A 24,893-nucleotide genomic window follows, 5' to 3' on the forward strand; every position below is an offset into this window, starting at 1 on the left:
GATATAATTGTTCCACACAAATCAGCATTTTGGGCTAGAGAACAGACTGCACAGGGCGTAGGGGCACCGTCAAGGGAGGATAACCAGCACCAATGCCAGTGAATGAGTGCCAGCTCATGGATTAATAGAGAAATCAAGCTGCCGTGCACAGTGCTTTTAGAACATATGCAAAGTTCAAATCAGAAAAATCTCATTTTTTTAAATAAGTACCCTAGCACAAATAAAGACAGTCCTGCTGGTTGTGAAATTTTAATTTCCATATCTTATTTCTTATGGTAACAGGCTTTTTTTTTTTGTTTTTAGAATGTGTGTATTTGCATCTTGATCCATGAACTGTATTGGCTCCAGCAGGCTTTAAGTATGAGAGTGCTGCCTCAATAAAAAAATCAAGAAGGTTATAGACGGCATTATTTTCCCCAGGAAGCTAAGAGCACATTCACAGTACTTCCTTGCCACGTTACGAATTAGCACAATTTCTGCTTGACAGATGAGAGAAGCGCAATGTAGAATCTGCTGTTAACTTGACAAGGGCCCCCGAGGTGTTAGTATTCTATGCAGAGGCTTTCGCTGCTCTGTTTCAGAGGTGGTCAGAGTCTGCTGGGAAGCCATGGTATGTGATAATTTACAGGATGAAATTATGGTTGGCTTGAATGTAAGACTCATTCCCACCAAGAATTAAATGATGAAGCGTTCATCTTTTTTGCCATTTGAAGCAGCTTTAAGGAACTGGCAAGGTTCTTGAGTCTTGGGCTTAAAAAGGGGCTGGTAAAAGGGATGGACTCCATAGCTCAGAGGTCTGAGTTCAAGGTTTGAGTTGGCCTTGTTTTATTTTTCCTTTACCTCATGTATAAAATAGATATTGCAATATGATCTACCTCATGGAATTGTAGGAGAATCCGAGATGATAGGTTCTAATATCTGAGTCTAATAATAGTACTTCATGCATTGCTAGGTGTGGAGGAGATACTGAGTAAATATTAACTATTATTATTTTAAGTCCTGACTGTAACAGACACGAGGTTTTACAATATCTAAAGAGATTATGAAAAACCAGAAAAGATCTTGGATAGCTTAGAACATTGGCATGAGCAGTGTTCTCCTTGTAAGTGTCCAGAGTGGTCACTGTCCAGGAAGATGACACGATGTTCCAGAGACCGAGTCTGTGTGGTATTAAGGGCCAGAGATGTAGAAATTAGATTATGATAGCCAGAAATTTTTATACCTCTGTACTTCTTTTTCGACTTCTGATTTTCTGCTGCCTTAAAACCTTATGAACATAATGGGTTTTCTGTAGAGTTTTTCTATAGGGATAGATAATGCAAGAAAAGGCCAGCACTCAAGAAGCAGAGGTAGAAGGATCACCATAAGTTTGAAGCCAGCCTGAGCTAGAGTAAAACCCTACATAGGAAAAAAAAAAACCCAAATAAAAATAAATATAAATAAAGCTTTCTCTCTTAGTCTACCTTTCTGATTCTGACCCATGGTAGGAGCTTGATGAGATCAAGCATCTCGCAGAGCCAGGAGGTAGATCTGGAATAGTGGGGGGGGGGGGGATTTCATTAAGTCACACTCTTTCCAGATGTATTTTCTAGGCTGTTTGTAAGTGCTCTATGATAAGGGATTCCCAGGCCAAATCAGTTTAGGACTCCATGAAAGTCAGAAGGCTTCTTGAGTATTTATGTTTTGCTAGTATGTGCTACAAACTTCTAAGTGTGTCCAGCCTACTCCACGCTTTTTTGACCAGGAGCTGTTTCCCTAGTAGCTGCTCTGAGCACTTAGAGCTTCTCACACTGAGCTTCAGAAAAATGTTGCTGCAAGGAAAAAACTTTCTGTAAGGCTTCTTGATGGCATCCATTTGCCTGTGACAGACAGCTCCACAGCACGATGGTTAATTTCATGCATGAAATCCTCTTCAATTAGTGGTGTATGATAGTTGTGCCTTACAGAAAGAAACCAGATTAGGGTGAAAAATTCATCCCTCATGGTCCATTAATGACTAATCCACAGCAGATTGAGCTGCGATCACAATTTATTATTTACTAATACAGTGTATTTAAATTTCAAATTCTAGAAACTCTAGCATTTTGGTTGCAGGTTAAAGGTTATATTGTAGAGAAGTTTATTTCTTCTCCTTTTTCCTGGTGGCAGGAGCCACATTCCTCATGTTAGTCTTCCTTCATCATAAGCATTGGCTTACATAATAATCAAAAGGCAGTTGGCAATGATTCTTGTACCTTAGAAGTGTATATGCCCAATAGTAGCAACATCTTCATTCTGCAAAACATACAAAATTGTCATCATAATTTTTCTTTTGTACCTAGTAAAATTTGCCTCTTATTTTTTGTTAGGTTTTCATTTTTATATTTTGAAAATTCATATATATGTATATATCGTATATACTTAGGATGCTATATACACATGGGTTGAAGGCCTATATGTAAATATAGGGTAGCATGATATGGCAGGTAGATACTTAAAAAGCCAAATTATTGGGTTGAATCTTGGCCCTGCTCCTAAATATTTGTTTATCTGTAGTACACACATTGGTGCCCACATTATAGAGCCATTCCCTACCATCTGTAGCATGGGAACACCAATGGCATTCAGGTTATAGAGTTTAATCTTTAGGATTGAATAAGTGTAAATTTATAAGAATCTTTAGCAATGCATGGCAATAGCAAGCATTATATAAAGTACCAAACCATGTTCTTGAAGGAAGACTTGAAAAATTAAGAAGTTAATCTTTATTAAATGACGTTTTGTGCAATTATAATAGCATTGCCACTTAAGAACTATGTACTAGTAACAGTTTGTAAGCCTTTAGTTGAGGTAGGCAATAACTTGAAGTTGAAAAAAATTACCTGCTGTTGCTGCTCTTCATTAAATTAGAGATATTGCCAAGTGACAGTCCCAACGTCACAGCAAGGAAGACAAATCCTCTAATTTAGCATGCCATTCTCTTATATATATCAAGCTCCACACAAACCTCAGAGATTTCTTCTCTACCTTTATCTCATGTTGGAACGGGACCACCAGATTCCCATCCCTGGTGATTATATTTGTATCTATGTTTATGTCTTGGACTATGGCTACAGAAATAGATATTTTTAAGGATGAGATTTTTAGAAGAAATTTTAAGTTTTGTGCTTTTACTATGGAGGTTATTTACTGATCTCTGCTGGGGCTGCTATAACAATAATTCAGAATAGTTAACTTACAAGCAACAGATAGGTATTGTGCATTGTTCTGGGGCGAGGAAGTCCAAGATCAAGACATTCGCAGATGCAGCCTGTGGTGAGGGCCCATCCTGTGTGTCCAGGAATGGCAGAAAGTTGGAGTGCAAAAAGGGCCAAGCAAGCTCCCTTTGGGTCTCTGCTAAGACCGTTAAATCCATTTGTGAGGGCCATGCCTTTATGATGGAACCACCTTCTTCAGATCCCATCTTTTACTGCTGTTAAACTAGAGATTCAGCATAGGAATTTGAGGGGAGATTTAATACATAGATGATGAGCTTGTGTCATGAAAGGACCAATAACTAATATGGTAGGTTTAATAGAGAAAAATTGAGTTATCACCCAGCATCATTCATTAATATCATGATGAACTCAATTTAGAACCTTTGCTGTCAGTAGTGAGTGTTTGTTAGTTTCATTAGTTCCAGAAAACCAACATCGTCAGTCACATTAAATGAATGTTTTTAATTAGAATTTTGTTTTCCTTTTTCCCTTGTGTCTAACACATTCTTATTTATAGATCCAAACCTTTTGAACATTAGTTATATATTAGCATTTACTTAAAATTATAATGAAAATAGCATATAAGCTCATGATCGGGTCAGAAAATAATTTGCCCCATTAATATAAGGGATCCATTTATTAGTCACATTTGAAACAATATTGCCCAGTAAAGAGAGGGTCTTGGACCCAAGGTCTTTTTGTTGAAAAGGGACCCAGAGGACACAAGTCTGAAGAGGGTTTTCCTATCCTCTCGTAATCTGCATTCCTGATGTGGCCAATACTGAGCAAAACTGCATGGTAGCAATAGTGAAAAGCTAATTCAGACAGGTGGCAGGTTTCTTTGCATTTGCTCTTAAAGTTCTTGTGCTGTTGATTTCCTTGCTGCATGTCTGGCAGGGCCCCGTAGTGGGGCATTTGCGCAAGTCATTCTCTGGGCCTCCTCTCAGAACTCAGGTAAATCTTAGTTAGAGCACCCACTTGCTTCCTGCCTCCCTTGTCTGAGTCCCTTGTGCTCGCTGTCCTTTCTCATGTATCTACTGCTGCAGCATGCCATTACCTTTTTCTTTTCTTTTATTATTATTATTATTTTTTTTTGGTTTGGTTTCAAGTATTGTCTTCCACTAGCCCAGGCTGACTTGGAACTTACTCTGTAGTCTCAGGCTGGCCTCGAACTCTTGGCGATCCTCCTACCTCTGCCTCCAGAGTGCTGTGATTAAAGAAAGGTGTGCACCACCGCACCAGGCCCAGGGCTTGTTTTTTATTTGGCATATTCATGTATCCCAAGGATGTACAGAATTGATCCTAGCATAGAGTAGGCATGCAATAAATAATTTTTAAATAAATTTGTTATTCTACTTTCTCCTGAGTATACTTCTTCAAGAAATTATAGGTTATATTTCTTCTTCCCAAACAATTTTGTGGTTGTAGGCTAAAGTGGTTGTTTTGTATATTTTAGTGAGAAAAGTTCAGAATTTAGGACTCTGCACTATTCTCACCTTTTTTTTTTAACAACTAATGAGGCAGGCTATTTTACATAAAACTTATTAATAGATGCTATAGATAAGCTCCAATCAGATTAGATCCTTTTGGATTAAAATTTGAAATAATTAAGGAAACAAACTTCATCTAGTATGGCTGTTATTTTACTTGTTAACTTATGCTTTGATGCATTTTGGTTGCATGAGGCAGTTGACTTGGGTAGATGTTTCTTTGTGTGTTCTTCACAACAGTCTTGTTTCAAACACTTGGACCAGTGGGTCCAGCGCTCATGTGCCCAAATTCCAGAGACAATAAAAGACATGCTACAGATCATAACAGTGACTCTCACATCCACAGCCAGGCAAAGGTCTTTAGAATCTTTAGACTCTTTTTTACTAGGGTTAGGATGTCAGACTACAGAGCTATAAATAGAGAGGCATGACTGATGGTTCAGGTCACAGGAAGAAGTTTTGCAGGATGAAAATCTAACTTCTCTCCACTGATGCCACATGTAAAACTTTGCTTTAACATTCCTGTTTTTCAGTAGTTTCTTCAATACTTTTCATTAACTTATTTCGATTGCATTGTAATTTATTGCACATGAGATACAGAAAAGAAAACATCAAATAGGTGACTTAGAAGATTTGTTGTTAATGCCATGAAGCTTTTGAGAAACACAGAGAAGAATGAAGTAGATTGAGCTTTAGTAGTGCATAAGTGATTACTATTATACAAACCATGCAAAGTCAATCAGTTAGCAGATTAGCATAATTTTTTAACCTTAATTCAGGACATCATAATGAGAGACTATAGATTAGTACAGATATTGACTGCTCAACAAATGTTATTTTTTACTAGTGGGGAACTGCAATTTTTAAAAATAATTTCACTGTGGGATACTTAAACTTCTGTTCTCCTATAAATCACAAATAATTTGACATTTATGATTTTTTACTTCTTATCTTGTGATTTTATTTTCGATGGTGCCATTGTCTCCCCTGGGCTGTGTGAGCTGGGACCAAACATTCATCATTTTCGTGTTTGCAGATCCAGCATGTATTTGTCCCGTGGAAATGCTCCATGAATGTTCATTGCCAAGTGAATGAGTGAGCTTAATGAAAGTCCTGAATGAGATTATTTTAAACACTCAGCCATTTGCTTAGGGATATCCACACTGAATTTCTCTTTGTTTTTGCACAGATAGAAAAATTAAGAAAGATTACAATATTTAAAACTTCAGTAAGAAGAAACTAAACTGGCTGGGGAGTTGAACATGGATCCTTAGGCTTTGCAGACAAGTGCCTTAACTGCTAAGCCACCTCTCGGCTCCACCCGCCCGCAGTTTACTTTTTGTCTGAGTTAGATGACTTCTTCTGGGTATTTCATATAAATGGAAATAGAATATATGAGCTTTCGTATACGGTTTTTAAAACTTGGCCTAATGCCTGTTATTTATGGTTGGACAGCATGCCTTTGTATATATGTACTACTTTTTGTTGACTCATTCTTGTGCTAGTGGATATTTGAGTTGTTTTCATCTTTTACATATGTATTGATATTTATTATTGAGGTAGAGTCTTGCTTTATCCCAGGCTGACCTGGAATTCACTATGTAGTCTCAGGCTGGCTTCAAGCTCACGGAGATCCTCCTATCTCTGCCACCCAAGTGCTGGGGTTAAAGGTGTGCTCTACCATGGCCAGTTTGTTTTTATCATTGACTATTACAGTAGTAATAGTGCTTCTGTGAACATCTCTATATGAAAATTTAAGTACCCATTTTTTTTTTTAGTTTTTCGAGGTACAGTTTCACTTGGACAGGCTGACCTGGAATCAACTATGTAGTCTCAGGGTGGCCTCGAACTCACAGTGATCCTCCTACCTCTGCCTCCCGAGTACTGGGATTAAAAGCATGTGCCACCACGCCCGGCTTCTAAGTACCCACTTTTAATTACTAGGTCATATGGCAACTGTGTTTAGCTTTAAGATTTTTCTATATTTTATTTATTTATTTATTCGAGAGAGACAGAGAAGCACATAGATGGAGAGAGAGAAATAATGGGTGCACCAGGGCCTCCAGCTGCTGCTCCAGTGAGCTCCAGGTTCAGGAAAGAGCCCATCTCAAGATATCAAAGTCATAAATAAATAAAGGTAGTGATTGAGGAAGACACCCAACACCAACCTCTGGCCTCCACCATGCATGCATACGTGTACAAACACACCTGCTCATACACATATGAACACATATGCAGACATACACTATGGGCACACACACGCACAGAAAAAGCAAAGGCCTTATTTAAGGCAACAAGTCAAGATTGCTGCAGTCATAAGAGGCAAATATTGTGATTTTGTCCACTTACCTCTTCTGATCTTTTCTTTTTTTGTAAAGTCTTCCTGTAGCCTAGGCTGACCTTACAGTGGTCTTCCTACTTCTACCTCCCGAATGAGTGCTGGGATTAAAGGCATGGCCCTCTGAATCTGGCTGATCTTAACATAAGAGACTTTTTTGCCTTGTTTAATATTATTTTAAATTTAATTTCAGTTAATAATGTTACTCATACTCTGCATTAGATGGAGCCCTCCTGGCAGCTTAAGAAAGCATACTTTTCTCTATCCCACTAAATTTACAAATCACTTTCCACACAGACCCTTCCTTAGGGATGTTTCTTTTCAAGTGACCTTTCCAACCTCTGCCTGTCTAGTTTCTGGGAAAATCTTGCTCTCCTTGTAGGAGGTAAGTGTCTGTTTCCAGAACATCTCCTCTGCTTTTATTTATTATGATGTAAGGAAAATTTCTGGCTATGAATAAATTGGAACCTGTTTTTTCATAATCCCTGACATGAAAGGAATCAGTGACCAGTTTGAAAAATTCATTGTTGGCTCAGGTTTAGTGAGAATTTTGTATGGACACATATGTTTAGTTTTTTAAGGTAGGGTCTCACTCTAGCCCAGGATAATGTGGGATTCACTATGTAGTCTCAGGGTGGCCTGGAACTCAAAGCAGTCCTCCTCCACCTCCACCTCCCCAGTGCTGGGATTAAAGGTTTGTGCCACCATGCCCAGCTTCTGGATACTGATTTTACTTCATTTTGCCTCACTGATATATGGCATTAATAAAGGCACCAAAGCAATCTGAACAAAAGGTGAGGATCTTATAGAAACTGCTGTCATAGGCCACATGTGTTTAACAGGGCATGTGTATTTGCTTTTCTAGTCAGAGGGATGGCTTTGTGTTGAACTGATCAATGATATGAAAGTCACGTAAGGTTGTCAGTGAAGTTTATGGTCATAGAACAGTGACTGCGCAGGATGTCTGACTCTCTAAGCACCATGTTTTGAGTACATTTACTGTAAATGGTTGCTGACAGAACTGAGATACCCAAACCCCGATCTAATTGTCAAGGGATGACTTTGAGAAACCACATCCATGGAAGGAGTTAGGAGCTCTAAATATCTCCTCTAAAAATCCATCAGAAGGCTAGAGAAAATTGCCCAAATCACCTTTTTTAGAACTCTGGAAATCAGCCAGAGGCTGTCAAGTATATGAGGAGTGTTTATTCACAAAACAGGTTGAATCTCATCTCTCATAGCAGGTTTTGGCTTTGTGGTATTATAACTTATCTCATTTCTTTCTCCCCAACTCACAGTAATTTTAGAAGGCAATAATCTTGCAACCATGATAGCCATGAAGATCAGCATTTACCAGACCCTGAAAAGGGACAGAATGGGCTTGGAGCTCCCAGAAAGCTAAGCACAGTCAGCCTTGGACACATCTGGCAGCTCCCCACAGAAGCCCATTCACAGGACTTCGAGTCAGTTAACCTGGCTCTGAACTTGCTTGGTGCAAACAGCTCTTTCCCCAGAACATTTGCTGACAGCGTCCAATGGCAGTTGTTTAGTCCAGCAGCTGCCTGAGGTGGCCATACCACCAGGGCTGATGGAAAAATCATGAGAGGGCACTATGGGAAAAAGAGATTGTGTTGAAGAAGCACAAATGTATTTCTGGAAATCAAGAAAGCCAGACACATTTTTAGGGCTGTGTGCATGCCCAGGAAAGACTCTGACAGGTGCTCATTTCTTTCCTGTGACATGAAGCTGTGGGCAAGCCTTCTATCTGTGTTAAGCTTTGGGGTAATAGCCCACTTGATTATATGTGTGAATTTTCTTTGATCCCCGAGTCCTTCGCTCTTTCTTAACCCTCTGTGGTCTTTTTACTTGAAGGGGATCTGTTTGGGTCTTATGCTTTGCCCTCCATAAGTGGCTGTATGTGCCGCCTCTTGAGCCCTTCTATTCCACGGAGATTTCTCCCGGTAACGTTGGATGTGGTAGAATGTGCCTGTGATCCCAGGGCTGGGGAAGCAGAGATGGGATCACGAGGACTTGCTGCATAGCCAGTCTAGTCAAATCGGACTTCTGGCCTCTACATGTACACCCACACATCAGGTATAGGTGCACCCACCCACACATGTGCTGTGCACATACAAACACACACACCTATACACAAAAATAAAATCCTATATATTAGCTTTCATGTGACATTGAGTCAATCCTTTATTTTACTATTCTTTTCCTAATGTGTTCTGAATCTATGTTTTATTCCCTAAAGATGCCCTTAAGATGGATGATTCTAGGTTTTTCCCAATTTTCAGAAATTGGTGGTTGATAATATGTGGTTAACCACAAAAATCACTTTTTTTTTGTTTTTTGATTTTTCAAGGTAGGGTCTCACTGTAGCCTAGGCTGACCTGGAATTCATTCTGTATTCTCAGGGTGGCCTCGAACTCACGGTGATCCTTCTACCTCTACCTCCCTAGTGCTGGAATTAACGACGAACTCCACCACACCAAAGTCACTTAACTCTATTTGCTGAATGAAACCTCCTGCTGAACACGTTTTTCATAGACCCACAGTATAAGGAAGATTTGCAAATGTCAAATAGTTGATTAAAGATAGATTTTTGGGTTGGAGAGCTGGCTTAGTGGTTAAGGCACTCGCTTGCAAAGCCAAACGACCTTGGTTTGATTCCCTAGGACCCACGTAAGCCAGATGCACAAGGTGGCACATGCATCTGGAGTTCGTTTGCAGTGGATGGAAGTGCTGGTGCACCCATTCTCTCTCTCTCTGTCTCTTTCCCTCTCTCAAATAAATAAATAAAAATAAAATAAAAAAAATAAAATTTAAAGATAGATTTTCAAGAGAAAAATGATGGGGAAGAACCAATCCTCATGTTTTTCCATATTACTCTTCTGAATTCATCAGTTATCCTAAGCAGGTTGGATAAGTCATGTAAGTACATTGGAGGTCCATTTGGAAAGTATGGAAGAATGTAAGCAACTTAAATTTTCCTGCCAAGCAGTAATTCCTACAAACATTCTGACACATCCCTTTGCAATTATATGCTATATATTTTTTGTTACATGTTGTATATAGTTATGTATATTAGTAAGTTTTTAAGTAAAGTAAGTTAAGTTTACAATTACCAAAGTTACTTAATGTGTGTGTGTGTGTGTGTGTGTGTATGTATATATATACACATATATATACATTTACTTAAGTTCATATTGTGTGTATATATATATTGTTTTGTGGCATATTTTTTCACTGAGTATTTAATGAACATGCCACATTATTAAAATTATTTTGGAATATTGTATGATGACTACATAATACCTTATTCACCTTTTCCTTGATTTTTAGAAAATATTTATTTTTGTTTTTTTATTTACTAGAGAGGAAGAAAGAAAGGTAAAGAGAGAGTGGTCTTGCCAGGGCTTCTAGCCACTGCAGATAATCTTTAGACACATGTGCTACCTTGTGTATCTGGCTTACAAGGGTACTGGGGAATCGAACCTGGGTCCTTAGGCTTTGCTAGCTAGCACTTTAATCAATAAGCCATCTCTCTAGACCTTCTTTGATGTTTGAACACACATTTGGTTTCTAATTTTGCTTATGAAGCCATAGGAGATGTATATAAAGGAATTTTTACTTTTCTGATGTTTCTTTTTTCCCTTGTACTCTTGTCCTTTACTGAGGAAGTTTTTATATAAAATAGCTTTAAGCCAGGTGAGGTAGCACATGTCCTTAATCCCAGCACTGGGAGGTTGAAGTAAGAGGATTGCTGTGAGTTTGAGGCCAGCCTGGGCTAGAACAAGATCCTACCTGATAAAAAACAACTTTAAAATAAAACATTTGATTGAAATGTGTATACATAAATCTGAAGCAGGTTAGAAGGTAAAATTACAAATCTTGATGGCAGCACTTCATAGTGGAAATAGTTACAAGCTCTTATATGTAGCTTGCTGGGGAAGGGTGAGAGTGAACTACACTGTTACAGTTTGTTTCCTGAAAGTCAACTTGGATGAGTACCATCTACTTTTACAAAGATGTCTTAGGATTTTAATTTTGTAAAAACATTTATTTATTTGCAAGCAGAGAGAGAGCGAGATAGAGAGAAGAGAGACAGACAGAATAGGCACACCAAGGCCTCTAGCTGCTGCAAATGAACTCCAGACTCATGAACCACTTTGTGCATCTGGCTTTATGTAGGTACTGGAGAAATGAACCCAGGTCATTAGACTTTATAGGCAAGTGCCTTAACCTCGGAGATATCTTTCCAGCCCCATGATTTTAGTTTTATCTTCTCCACTTAACCGTTTCCAATGTGATTTCTGAAACAATTGTGCGCATTATGCTAAAGAGGTTGGCATAATTGCTTTAGTCAGCTAAAGATAGACTATTCTTTTATTCCAGAAATGTTACTTCAGTTTTAACACAGGTCTGAGCATGGCTAAGTCATGTCAAATACCTGGACCAAGGTGGCTGCAGAGCTTATTCATCTGACAGCTGCTTTCCTGGGGGCTGGCTCCCATCCTGGTGTATTTGCTATAAGGAGAAAATGCTTCTCCGGATTGTATGTCAGCTGCTCAGTCTTTGCTGTGGAGAAGAGCAGCATCACCAATGTCCAAGAGCCTACTGACCATGAGCGTGCACCGTTGCTCTACTTGCTTCCCATCTCTCAGAGAGGTGTGGCCTGTGAGTCGATGCTGGTCCCATCTCCCAGACGAGGAGTCTAAAGCCCAGGAAGATTCATCATTTTGTCAGATTCACAGAGCTAATTGGTGTCCAGTTTGGCAAAGTTCTGTTAATTGCTACCCTGAAAAGCTGACACAGAAGTCTTCATCATAATAATCGAGTAAAGGAATTGAATTCTAAACAACATTAAGAAAACACAATAAACATATTTAGTGTGCGACTTTATTCCTTATATACATTGCAGAACAAATTTGGGGATTTAATGCCTAGTTTTGTTTTCTTCTACAGGAGACATAATAATGTAGGGAAAATCCCTTGTTTTTCATTCTTCCTAGTTAGAGGTCTTGGCAACTGGGATGCTAGTGCTATTATTGTGACTTTACCCATTGTACGTACACATTCATACTCCCAGGCCTTGGTACTACACCCTGTGTAAACACCATGTTTAATTTGGAAGGGGAAAAAGTTATTCTTGGCAACGCTAGTATAGCAAAAATAGAAGCTGCAGGAGACCTTCCCAGGGGGTGCTGACCGAAACCTGCACTGAAAAGAATGTGTCAGCATTTAACTTTGACACTGTTCTGAATGCAGATCTTCAATAAAGAGAGAATTATGATTTGAACTTTACTAAAGGAAGGAGATCTGTAACCTGAGATCTACATACCATGTGCTTTAAGCTGGAAAAAATCTGATTCTTTATGCTTCTTATTACTGTTGTCATTTTCAAATGTCAGTAAACTTGTGTCAACAAAGATACAGATAGGGTAGAGACACAGGGATGGCATTCCTCCCTGGATCCTCAAATATTAAAACTCAAGGGCTTCTTTGGAAGTTGAAGGACATGCACACATAATAAGTGAGAAAATATTGCTTTGCACTGTTGGAAGTAAATTTTGGGGAAATATATCTAAAACATTCTGAAAGATGGTACAAGCTAAAGTGAGTGGTAGGTAACCAAGATTGGCTCTCCACTGCAGGATTCAGGGTAGGTTGCTATGAAAAACTCAACATGTTTGTTCAGCTAGCCATGAAGTAGATCCCTCTGGGGCCATCACCTTTTGAGATGATCTCGGAGAAAGGCACTCTGTGACCAGCGTCCAGTGTAGGAGGCTGACTGGGCCAATGCATGGCTGTGTTCCTCTGTCCAGAGTCCACAGGTGCTTCTCACATTTATGCATGATTCTGGGTCCAGGGAGGGTTTAAATTTCATAAAAATGCAAGAGATCTCAGACCTGTGGACCTCAAGTTTTGGGTCCTTATCCAGATTAGCAAGGAATTGAAAATTGCAAACTCTGTCAAGGGTAAAATAGGAATTGTGGGGTTATTTTAGGGATAATTGGGATCCAGAGGGCAGGCCAACTGAAATGCTGAAGCCAAAGAAGAGCTCTCTCCCACCTTGCTCAGCCAGAGAGGGGGAGGGCAATGAAGAAAACCTTCATAAAGAAGTCACTAGAAGAACAGCCTCTGGGGTAGGCACATCTATTCACGTGGAGGGCAAAACATGACCAAAACAGGAAAGCCTCCAAAAACAATGCAGGAAAGCGCATGGGCAAATACAAATTTCTCCCTTCTCCTTCCCAGGCTGAAAGGGGGAGAGAGACTTACCCTGTGAAAATGCCTCCAGAGAAGGACACACACACACACACACACACACACACACACACACACACACACACATGCATACACACACATGCACGCATACCATAAGAAGCAAAGCAGGGGAGCCCAAGCTACAAGATCCAAGATGCCCTTCACCTTCACATCCGGGGTAAGAAAAGACCAAGAGAAAGTAAAGGGCTTGGTTTAGAGAAAAATGACATATGCAGTAAAGCCAGAAAACATTCAGAAACAAAAGACATGTAGAAAGCCTGCAGGAAAACACCCAGGAAAAAGGAAATCCTCTCTCCTTTTAGAAAAGGGAAGAGCTTACCAATTGGGTCAGGAAGCAAAGCCCAGGAGAGAGAAGAATGCCAGGACAGCACTGGACAAACATAGTCAGCAAGAACAAGGTACACATGGAAAGCAGGCAGGAAAACGCCCATGCAAAAGGAGGTCCTTCCCCTTCCAGCCTGGCTGGAAAGAGATAGAACTTGCCAACAGGAGCCAAGAAGCAAAGAATAGCTCAAGAGATTCGCACAGGTGGTTAGGGTCCTCTTTATGAGTCAGACATCCAAATCGAAGGGGCTTCATTACTAGACTCAGGTATGTCAGGGAGACCTAATTGGTTGGTGGACTCCAAAGACTGGCTCAGGAGGGGCCAGCGTAGCCCAGGGAAATCTTGAAGAAGCAGAAAGTGCTGCTGAACTTTTGCTTGCAGTGGTCTCGAGTGAGACTGGATCAGACATGGGTTCCAGTCCTGCCAGGGCAGGCAGAGTGGCATCCATGGTTTTCCTTGGGCCTTTGTCCCTGGCTGACTGCCTTCATAAAGCTATCTTTCTCCTATTCCTCCTTCAACATTACCTACATTATTGAAATCCACCACAGGCATTAACCTTTGTCAAATATAAACAGAACCCAGCAGAAGGACATGGAATAAAAACAAAACAAAACAACAACAACAACAAAAAACAAGATCTATAAAAACATAACTCCAAAAATAAATAAATAAATAAATAAATAAATAAATAAATAAATAAATAAAGATAAAAACATAACTCCAACTTGTTAGAGAAAAGAGACATAATTTTCTCTGGCAAGCTTCTGTAAGTATATGTAGGACTTATACTAAGTTTCTGTGCTTGAATCATCAACAGGTGCTTTACGGACTAGTGTGGGCCTATCATGTCTTGACGAACATTGTTCCAGACCAGAATACAGACCAAAATCTTGTTCTTATGCTAATGTCCTTTCCCCTCTTCATTTATTTTTTCTGTTCTTGCTCCTTGTTTCTTGCTTCTTGAACATATCTTTATATGAATTGTTAGGGGACATTGTTCAGGAACAAAGATGCATGCCTTTTTTGAGTTTTCTCATACAATGAATAAAAAACTGAGACATTCATGCACATGTGCATTCATGTCTATTTGAGACTTTAGATCAGTGACTCTTAAAGTGTGACTCCCTGGTCACCTGTATTAGAATTGGCTGATATACTCTTTCAAATGTAGATTCCTAAGGCCTATCCTATGCTCTCAGAAGCAGAATGTCTGTGGCATGTTCTATGAAGCCTGAATTTTAAACACCAGTTCCAGATGATCCCGCTACATAATCCAATCTCAAAGCTACTGTGTCAGGGTCTAGAAATCTATGTGATGTGTTGACCTCTGAATCATGTACTTCGGTGATCAATTATTATGCCAGTGGTGAACATGCTGGTCAGTGCAGACGTGTTGGAGCCTAACGTGTGCTTTCAGCAGTGCACTCCCAGGGCATGCTGCTAGGCTTACTGTTGTCTTGACCGTATGCAAAGTGTTATCGGAAAAAGATGACATTTCTGTATTGCAGACCACGAATACAATTACTTACATTCTTCTCACTGGTTTCATTTTAATTGCAGAGATTTTTTTACATGTCAAAAATCTATTCAAATATCTGTCCTGGCTTACAATAATATAATTTTATTTGAAATAAAAACAGCAGAGCTGAAGAGCCCATTAATCGTGCATTTAAGCAGTTGTTATAAACTAAATGATGAAAATGGGATTGTGTATTAACTACTTGAATATTTCGCTTAAAAAAACTTGGGTGTGGATTGTCTTCAAAGGTTCATGGGCTGGAAGCTGCGTTTCCAGTGTGGCGATGGAGAGGTGATGGAGCTTGTAGGAGACGGAGCGTCGTGTAGTGGGGGTCACTGGGGATACCGCATTCAGATCCAGCTAAGACAGTTCTCATGGGAGTCGGTATAAAGGAGCACGATGGATCAGCTCTTCAGCTCTCCAGCTTCCCCTTTCATCATAAGACCTCTTCTGCACTCCGGTCATGTTGCCCTCTCTCATAATAGGCGCTGCAGTTACCTGCTCATTGCTGGCACAAAACACCTGACCTAAAGCAGCTTGTAGGGCTGGAGAGATGGCGCAGCGGTTAAGCGCTTGCCTGTGAAGCCTAAGGACCCCGGTTCAAGGCTCAACTCCCCAGTACCCACGTTATCCAGACGCACAAGGGGGCAGATGTGTTTGGAGTTCGTTTGCAGTGGCTGGAGGCCCTGGCGTGCCCACTCTCTCTGTGTCTCTCTCTGCCTCTTTCTCACTCTGTCTGTAGCTCTCAAATAAATAAATAAAAATAAACAAAAAATATTTGAAACAGCTTGTAGAAGGAAAGGGTTTACTTTGGCTTACAGACTCTAGGGGAAGCTCCATGATGGCAGGGGAGAATCATGGCATGGGCAGAGTCTGGACATCACCTCCTGGCCACCACCAGGTGGACAACAGTAGCAGGAGAATGTGCCCAACACTGGCAAGAGTAAGCTGGCTATAAAACCCATGAGCCTGTCCTCAACAACATACCTCCTCCAGCAAGGCTCCATTTCCCAAATTGCTATCAGCTAGGGAGCCTGTCATTCAGAACACCAAAGAGTTTATTAGGGACACCTCATTCTAGCTCTTATTTGCTCTTGAATTTCCAAAGCTATGAACTAAACTTTTTTTATTTGCAAATAGCCCAGCCTCAGGTAAGAGCCTAGCCCCAGGTATTTTTGTTATAGCAATTGTAAACAGACTAATACACTCATCTTTTTACATTATTATAGGATTCACACAAAGTTCACCATTGACAAAACAATAACACATGTAGACACTAATATGCAATTCACCTATAAGGAAAAAAATACTAAATTTTATTGGCTTCATATCTTAATATGTTCATGCCAATCAAATAACGCATTTCTACTGCAGTCAAAATGACTAAAAGGAAAAGAAGCACCATTATTTTATGTACAACTTTCAGAATTTAGTGCACGTTACATTTACTTTATGTCAGTCTGCTAAACAGAAAAGTGACACTTACCAGCTTTTGCATATGGAATTAATGGATCATGATGCTCACATTTTGGCTTGAATACAGGTAAAGGTACTTCTTTCATTGCCTAAGGTAAGAACAGCGGTCCACTGGGGGCTTTCCATTCTTTTAATACCTACTGATGGTTTTCCAGGTAAAACTGCATAACTTTAAGGTGATAGCTTACCCATAATTCCTTTTGCTGAACTGAGAACTGCACTGGTGTTGCAGTTGTGGGATTGGGCAGGTCCCTGGAATGCCTCCCTCCGTACCTTTCGCCCTCACCACTCTGTCTGTGCCCTTGATTAGGGTGTTGGAACTCTCTGAGCTCAATTTTCTCCCCTGGGGGATAATGGTACCTCTCAGAATTGCCATAAGAATTCCATCAGTGAACGTTTCTGAAAGAGCACAGATTTTGGCAGTTGGTGAATGGTGCTTAGCTGCTGTTGGAGGAAACTATAACTATGGTGAAAATGTTGCTCAGTCATGTACAAAATAGATTTGAAGTTCGGCTGTATTCTAGCCACCTGTTCCTGTGTGAGCAAGCCTCTCTTTCTAGTCCCCAGACTTGGGCACTGCTGTGGCTTTCTTTAAGATTACTTCAAAGATTCAAGAAGAGGGTATCTGTACAAACTCAGAGTGCCCAGAATGTAGTGAAGTCTTAATAGATAATTGGTATACTTTATTGAATTTAATTATCTACCACTTTCTCAGTCAATTTAAAAAAAACACATATTTTGTCTATGCATATCATCCTAGGTTCAGATTGACATTCTATTCTTGAATTTTTAGCAGCCATCTCACTTTTTCAAAAGGCTTTCTGACATATATAGAAATATGTTTCTACTAGAAGATTTTGGGAACCGAGTGAGGATGAAGTGAGCACTCTTCTGCTTTCTCTGTGCACAAGGTCAAGGGAAAACACTGCCAATAAAAACTGCAGCAGACAGGCAGAGCCATACTGTGAGGCATCAATAATGCATACTGGTGACATAAGGCTTGCAGGATGCATGATGCATAAGCACAGAAGAGATTCAGAACGGCCTTTCAGGAAGAGAGTTGTTCTGAAGCTCTACCCTTGATTCTGTTTTGCATTTGTTGCCAACATCAAGATAGACAGGAGACACGGATGAATTTTCCCATTGTCAAGGTGTATTGCGATCTAAGGGTTGCCTCTTTGCTTTTCCTTGCTTTCATGCCAGTCCACATTCTATGAGCTTTGTGGGGAACAAGCCACTTTACTTAGGTGATGTCTTTAATTTTCTATGATTAATCCAGTCAGCAGCCACACATCACAGTGCCTCCCATAAGCATCATCGCTAAATCAATAGTTTTTTGAATGCAGAGAACTCTAAAGATAATCAATTGAAGTTTCCGAAAGTGTTCTGATGGAGTTGGGGGAAAAGACCAGTTTCCATTCCTTTGCTCTTGAAGGTTTTCTCTCTCCTTGTACACTGGTGATTCAAACATCTAGACACCCCCATTATCCTTGACTGATCTCATCTTTCTCTCCCCTCTGTGCTCTGTCCACCCATCTTCCTCCATCCTGGAGAGTGCCATGCTGCTTCCCAGTGTCGGGCCTCTGCAGGGCAGCTCAATGAGGAATTTCTTTCCTGGGGCCAGTTCCTTGTCAGCCTTCAGACTGACTTCTGGAGTGAGTTTTCTTTCATCCTCCTGTGTGCCTGTCTCTGCCTGGCTGCCTCTCTCTTTTTGCATTACCAGGGCAGGGAACTCTGTTTTGGTTTTGTTCACAACTATTCCCCTATGCAATATCATAGTAAATGAACACTAGTAAATAAAAACACAGGGATATTATAGAATGCCAGGTTATTAATGCTGCTTCCCCATTTTATGTGCTGTTACTGATTTTGCTGGCTTTCTTCACAGAGGAGTGTGGGTTGAGGAAAGAAATAGCATAATTGGATTCTGAAGTCTGACACTCTGGCTGTACCTTTTCAATTGTTTACTTGTATTGCAGAGGTCCTGGGTGGATTACTGTGTTTAAAAAATACTATCCCAATGGGAAAAAAAAAAATCTATGTCTTAAAACTAAGGACCAACATTTTTCTATCATTCCACACTCCCATTTTAGGCTTCTCTCTTGTCAGTTATGGGGACATTTAGTTCCTGTTCTAGTTACAGTACTGGACATGTAGGTTTAATACATTGTGACAGTAGCTTGTTCTGGGCCAAGCAGTGTTCCTTTAATATTTTATTCATTTATTTATTTCAAATAGGCAGACAGGGAAAGAGAGAGAGGGAGTGAGTATATGGGCATGTCACTGCAGATGTATTCCAGATGCATGAGCCACTTTGTGCATCAGGCTTTATGTGGGGACTAAGGAATTGAACCCAGGCCATCAGGCCTTGCATGCAAGCACATTAAGTGAACCATGTCTTCAGCCCTAAGTATTCCTTTCTATAAGAGAATAGCCTGCTTGTCACAGGTAAATGCTGGTAATACATGGTCAGACCAGAACCTGGGGTTCAGACAAAGGGTCAAATCTGGCAAGTGTCTCTGCATTTGGAAGGCAAAGGATCATGGATTGGAGGATCAGAGTGGTGGGAGCATCAGATGGGACCTGAGAATGAGTAGTAGAAGAGCTTCAACTTGAGTCTGTCTGCAACCCAGAAAGCGTCTATTGGCCCATACCTGGAAAGTATCTAGAAGTTCAGGATTGTGGACTGTTTTTGATGAAGGATAAGAGCAGACACTCTATCCTCACGTCTGTTTGTTGTTCACCAGCTTGTGATCCTTTAGAATGCCAATAAGGAAAAATGCATAAATGAAGTTGTCTTTTCTAGGTTTATTTTTCTCATCCCCTAATGGTGACTGAGGCCACTGTGGACCCATTGGCCACTCCAAATTAGTGAGGTTGCTGGAGTCTTCAGGTGTGTCACTTGGGGAGGGCAGAGAGATGTAGAAGAGCATGGCTGGGGTGCCATTCGGATGTGGCTCCAAATGCACCTTTCCATTTCCTGTCTCCTCATCTGTAACGTGGGTCTGGTAATGTTCATCCTTAGGGCACAATGACACCCGTCAGAGACTTTACTATTTTGAGACAGCGTCTTACTGTGTATGTCAGGCTGGCCTGGAATTGACTATGAAGCCCACGCTAGCCTTGAACTCAAAATCTTCCAGCCCCAGCTGAGATTTCAGGCATGTGGCACCGTGTCTGGCATCACTAACAATTTTTAAAGCATCTGTTGCTAGCACATGGTGGTACTGTGTATGTACTTGCTGTTGTTATTGTTAAGACACTGGAAAATGCCAGTGACTGGTCCTAAGAGTAGGCTGGGTTCATAGTTTCAAAGAGGCCTGGATGGAGCAGACATGATCCTGGAGTGCCAGGCTTGTTATCCATCAGACCAGGCCCAAAGCTCTGTAGCTCTTCAGAGATTCAGGTCAAAAGATATCGTGAAGGAAAAAAAAAAGAAGGAGGGGGAAAAAGTCCAGAGGCTGACAAGAGCTCAACACTAAAGTAGACTTAAACATACCCACCAAGGCTTAGGGAATTTTTTTTTTTTAAGGTAGGGTTTTGCTCTAGCCCAGGATAACCTGGAATTCACTATGTAGTCTCATGCTGGCCTTGAACTCACTGTGATCCTCCTACCTCTGTCTCCCAAGTGCGGGGATTAAAGGAGTGCACCACCATGCCGGCTCGTAGCTTAGGGAATTTTGCAGAAGAGAGGGTAGAAAGATTGTAAGAGTCACAGGGTGGAAGGAATATCAAGAGACATTGCCCCCCAACACCAAAATGACTGACTTCTGCTCTCACGACTTATAACCCACAACCGGATGGTGAATACCAGCAATCCCACTGAGGAGGGCCCTCAGCGGAGTGGGGGAAGGGAGGAGGGAAGTGATGGCACCAACACATGATGTGTCTATACAAAATTTCAACTTAATTAAATAAAAAGGAAAAGGGAAAAAATGCAGCCACCAGTCTGCTTTACTTTACAGTCAGTGCACCGGACAAATGAAGATATTGACCTTGCTTTGCTGAATCTTATTGGCAAGAGATGCTCTCTCAGCCTTGATTACATTCAGTAAGGGGTTAATAATTGTAAAGAGCAATGCGGGTAGGCTAACAACTTCCGGAGTCTGTTTTCTCCTTGAAAATCTAGTGAGTCTGACCTAGGGATAACCCATCCCAACTCTTTCCAGTGTAAGACAAGGGCTCTAGCTGGATTGATGATTGCAGCTGTTTTTGCATTAAAAGTGAGGTCTGAAAATAACTTTCTGGATTGATTAACCACATTTGGATTTTCACGAAAGCTCTATAATTTTTGGAAAGATTTTCTAAAAGTATGGAGTCACAAGTCTACAAATTCCGCTCTGGATTGGTTAGGTTCCTCCGCGCCTACTGAAGAAAGGCCGCTGCTGCTCAGAGGCACTGAGACAGGGGAATCCCAGACAGTGGCCACTCCAAGCCCTCTGAGTCTCAATCAGCCGGCTACCCTCTGTGACAGCAGGCATCCTGTTTGACCCCAGCCAACCAACTCTGTGTGTGTGTGTGTGTGTGTGTGTGTGTGTGTGTGTGTAAACATAACTCATTCCTTGGAATGCTCCCATGGAAAAGCAAAGGAAGGAAGCGGAGGGGAGGATGGGCCCGTAGCATCCTGTACCCTTTGTAGGGAGTGGCCACAAATGCCTCAGCAGAAGGGACATAACACGTTGTGTTTTTTCACTCAGGATGCCTGAGCAGAGACAAGGCTTGGCGGGCGGCGGGGGCAGCCTCAGTGTGCTTCTTAACGGGACAGGAATTCTCGGTAGAGGCTATCTCTAGTCCCACCTAGCATTCCATTTCTAGAACATCTGGGGAAGAGGAAGAGAGGCAAGTGTGTCACTGAAGTTGACCTGGGGAACTCTGAGAGCTACCACAGGGTTCCAAACCCACTGTCACTTTGGTTCTGTTTGCTGCCATGATGAGCTTGCCCAGTGGCTAGGCCACATGTTTGAGTTCAAGAAAAATACAACATGTTTCTTCCTGCTGCTTCCTAAACCTTGTCTGAAATGATGGATTCTCCCCTGGCAAAGGCACAGAGCCACTCTTTGGGATTGTTCAAGGTAAGGAACTAGAAAATTCCGAGGAATGAAGTTCACTCCTATCTGATTTCCTGATCCAAGTGTTTGAATTTATGTTCTGTCTCTCAGTTTAAGAAATTCTTAAATGTAGCCATTTCTCTAAGCGTGGTAATGGACAGTTATTAACAAACTGAATGGCATGTTGTCACATTTAGTCCCTTAACAACTCCATACAGGAAGGCAGCGACAGGATTAGCGTATGAAGTTCTCACAGGTAAAAATGCAGTCTGCTTGCCGAATTTCTTGAACCCCACTAGTGTGAAGCGGATGGCTTTACTGTGATGCTAAGTACTGTTTCTTTCTACAAGAATGCTTTGGAAGATGGCATTTGGCTGAGTCTAAATAGGTTTCATGACAGGTTATCTGTGTCTAGAGAAAGTTGTTTTTGATGAAATTTAAAGCACTACTTTCAGGGAAAGAGATGTTAAAGCACCCTTATTTTCAAAAGCAAGCTATCTACTAAAACAAGAACTCATAGATACATCCTAGACACCATTAATGTGATGATAACCTTCCAAGAAAACTTTGACTTCAGAATAGAGCTGTGGTGTTAAGATACTTTCTTGTGGCAACTGTAGCAAACTTTTCTTCTGCCCTTCTGAAATTCACAAACAGAAAGCAACTTATTTAATTGCTTAAAACCTGGAATGAAGCTGGGCATGGTGGTGCACACCTTGAATCCCAGCACTGGGGAGGCAGATAGGAGGATTGCTATGAGTTCAAGGACACTCTGAGACTGTGTAGTGAAGTCCATGTCAGCCTGGGCTAGAGCCAGACCCTATCTTGAAAAACTAAAAAGCAAGCAAACAACAACAGCTAAGGAAAAAAAAAAAACAAACAAACAAACCATGGGATGAATCCTAGGCAAAATTTAAGTTCTATCCTAATCTCTTACAAATTAGTTCTGTCCATTGAAAATTTTGTCTTGGCTATTCTCTGACAATAGAGGTCGTGAGGGGCAGTGCTATTTCACTACCATTTGGTATTTCATGTCTGGGAACCAGGGATGTTAAACTAACCCTTCTGTTCCTGCGATGCCTCGAATAGACCCTCTGCAAGACTTACATACCAGAATTCCTGTTTTGGCCTCACTGTAACTCAGGTTAGAGAAGAATAAGCCAATGACTTAGGCCATCCAATTTCTGGAAAGGTCATTCATCTTCTCACTGAGAAAACAGTGACAGAAAGCAGCCACTTCTGTAAAATCATTCTTTAGGAAGAGTAACAATGAATACTTTAGAAATTGCTCCCATATACTCCAAATTAATATCTCCTACTGATGTTTGATTAGCTCCAGTAAGTATTTAGTTTAATTTAGTGAGAGTGACCCTCTTCTGGGGCTGGGGATGTGGCTCAGTCGCACGAAGCCCTGAGCTTCATCTCCAGCACCACGTACAACCAGGCGTGATGATGCACGCTTGTAATTCCAGCAGTCAGGGAGGTGGAGGCAGGAAGATCAGAAGTTCAAGGTGATCCTTGGGTGCCTAGCTGGAGACCAGCCTGGACGGCATAAGACCTCATCTCAAAATACACAAACAAGCGGACAGACAAGCAACAAATATCCAGTTAACCTTTTCTTTAAATAAAGGTATATTTTCAAGATCAAAAAAAATAATTTATTCCCAAACAATGGATACTTGTATGTCAAACATAGTTGTCCGATTGTCAAAACGTTCTCCCCTTTAGGTACACAGTAAAACTAACATCTTTAAAGGTTTGTTTGTAAACTCCATTTAGTAATAAGGGAATTATCTTCAAGTGACAGCTTAGTGTATGGACAGTATTTTTTTTAATTAGAGGAAGGACAGGAGAATTTGTATTCAAAATGCATTATTTTTCCTAGTGATTCTTTTACTTAGGTGGAGGTGAGAAATTGATCTTGGTTTCCTTGTGTGGAGAGATAAGGCCACTTCTGCCTGCTTCTTATAAAAGTAGGTGACTTCCAGTCAAGATCCAGCATTGAAAAGCTGTGCTGTGTGCCTTGTGGCCTGGTTTCCAGTTACTGTGCAGTAAGAGCTTGACCTTGGTGCCATGGTCTTTTAGCAATGGTTGATTAAAACAGCGGAGTTTTAAAAAACAAAAATAACTATGTGTTTGTTCAATTTATGCATTTATGAGCAATTGGGATAAAAAATTGAAGAGTCAAAATTAGGGAAATGAGGTTGAAGAATTGTGCTTTTGAGTGTTAAAACAATAACAGCTATGGCAGCTCCCTTTAAAAGAAAGAAGAGATAGATGAAAAAATGCTACAATGCATGTTTCATCCCCATGATGGCCCAGGTTCACAGAGTCTGCTCATGTCATCTTAATAACATTATTTTATGCATAGAAGAGACACCATTGATGTCATTTAAAAATATTTTATTTATTTGCAAAGGGAGAAAAACAGAGAGAGTGAGTGAGAGAGAGAGAGAGAGAGAGAGAGAGCAAGCATGCCTGGGCTTCTTACTGCTGCAAACAAGTTCCAGATGCATGTGCCACTTTGTGCATAGGCTTGGGTAGTGGGGAATTGAACCTCGGCCATCAGGCTTTGCAAGAAAATGCTTTAACCATGGGGCCATCTCTGCAGCCCCTGAAGTTGTTTTAAGACTTTCCCAAAGTCATGACTCCACTAGGAGGGAGAAGTGGAGCTGAAAGTTCTATTTGCTGTCATGGAGTTCCAGCCAGTACCGTCAGCACCTGGAGATGTAGTATTCTCACCACCCCTGCAGCAGATGCTCTGCATCCCAGAGCAGAAATCATGTGTCTCTTGGCATGTGGGCTCAATGCCTGCAAATTAGTAAACATGTTGCAATGGGATTGCACTGGGAACTTTCTATTTTGACTGAGCTTGAGTGTGGGGAAGCTGGGTTTTCAGTTGTTTGGGTAGGGAGGGTGGGGTAGAATGTGGGCAGAGAGAATAAAATTATAGGATGCTGGTTTGCTGTGGAGAAGGTGAAAGGTGGATGAGTCACCTTCCAAGACCTTTGATCTGAAGAGTCAGAGATTGGTTCCTGGCCTGTTGCATCAGAATGGATATTTCCATGGGCTGCAGCTTCATCTGCTCAGGAAGAACTTTGACTAGAGAAGGATCGTGTGCAGGTTTCTGGCTTCAGTGCTTGGGTGTGCGTGCGTGTGAGCATCCA

At 40.9% G+C, this 24,893-nt stretch overlaps 1 protein-coding gene across 4 annotated transcripts in view; it reads left to right on the forward strand.

Annotated features, from left to right (window-relative positions):
- Positions 1-24,893, forward strand: part of Hecw2 (HECT, C2 and WW domain containing E3 ubiquitin protein ligase 2) — a 397,209-nt gene that overhangs the window by 197,673 nt on the left and 174,643 nt on the right. Inside the window, exon 1 of one of the 4 annotated variants that reach the window (XM_045146803.1) lies at positions 21,460-21,750. The exons of the other annotated variants lie outside the window; for them this stretch is intronic. The gene's annotated coding sequence lies outside the window, so the exon portion shown is untranslated. Of the gene's footprint in view, positions 1-21,459; positions 21,751-24,893 lie in introns of those variants that run through there. 4 annotated transcript variants of the gene reach the window in all.

This window comes from Jaculus jaculus, chromosome 4 (genome assembly GCF_020740685.1).
Source record: "Jaculus jaculus isolate mJacJac1 chromosome 4, mJacJac1.mat.Y.cur, whole genome shotgun sequence".
Lineage (NCBI taxonomy): Eukaryota > Metazoa > Chordata > Mammalia > Rodentia > Dipodidae > Jaculus > Jaculus jaculus.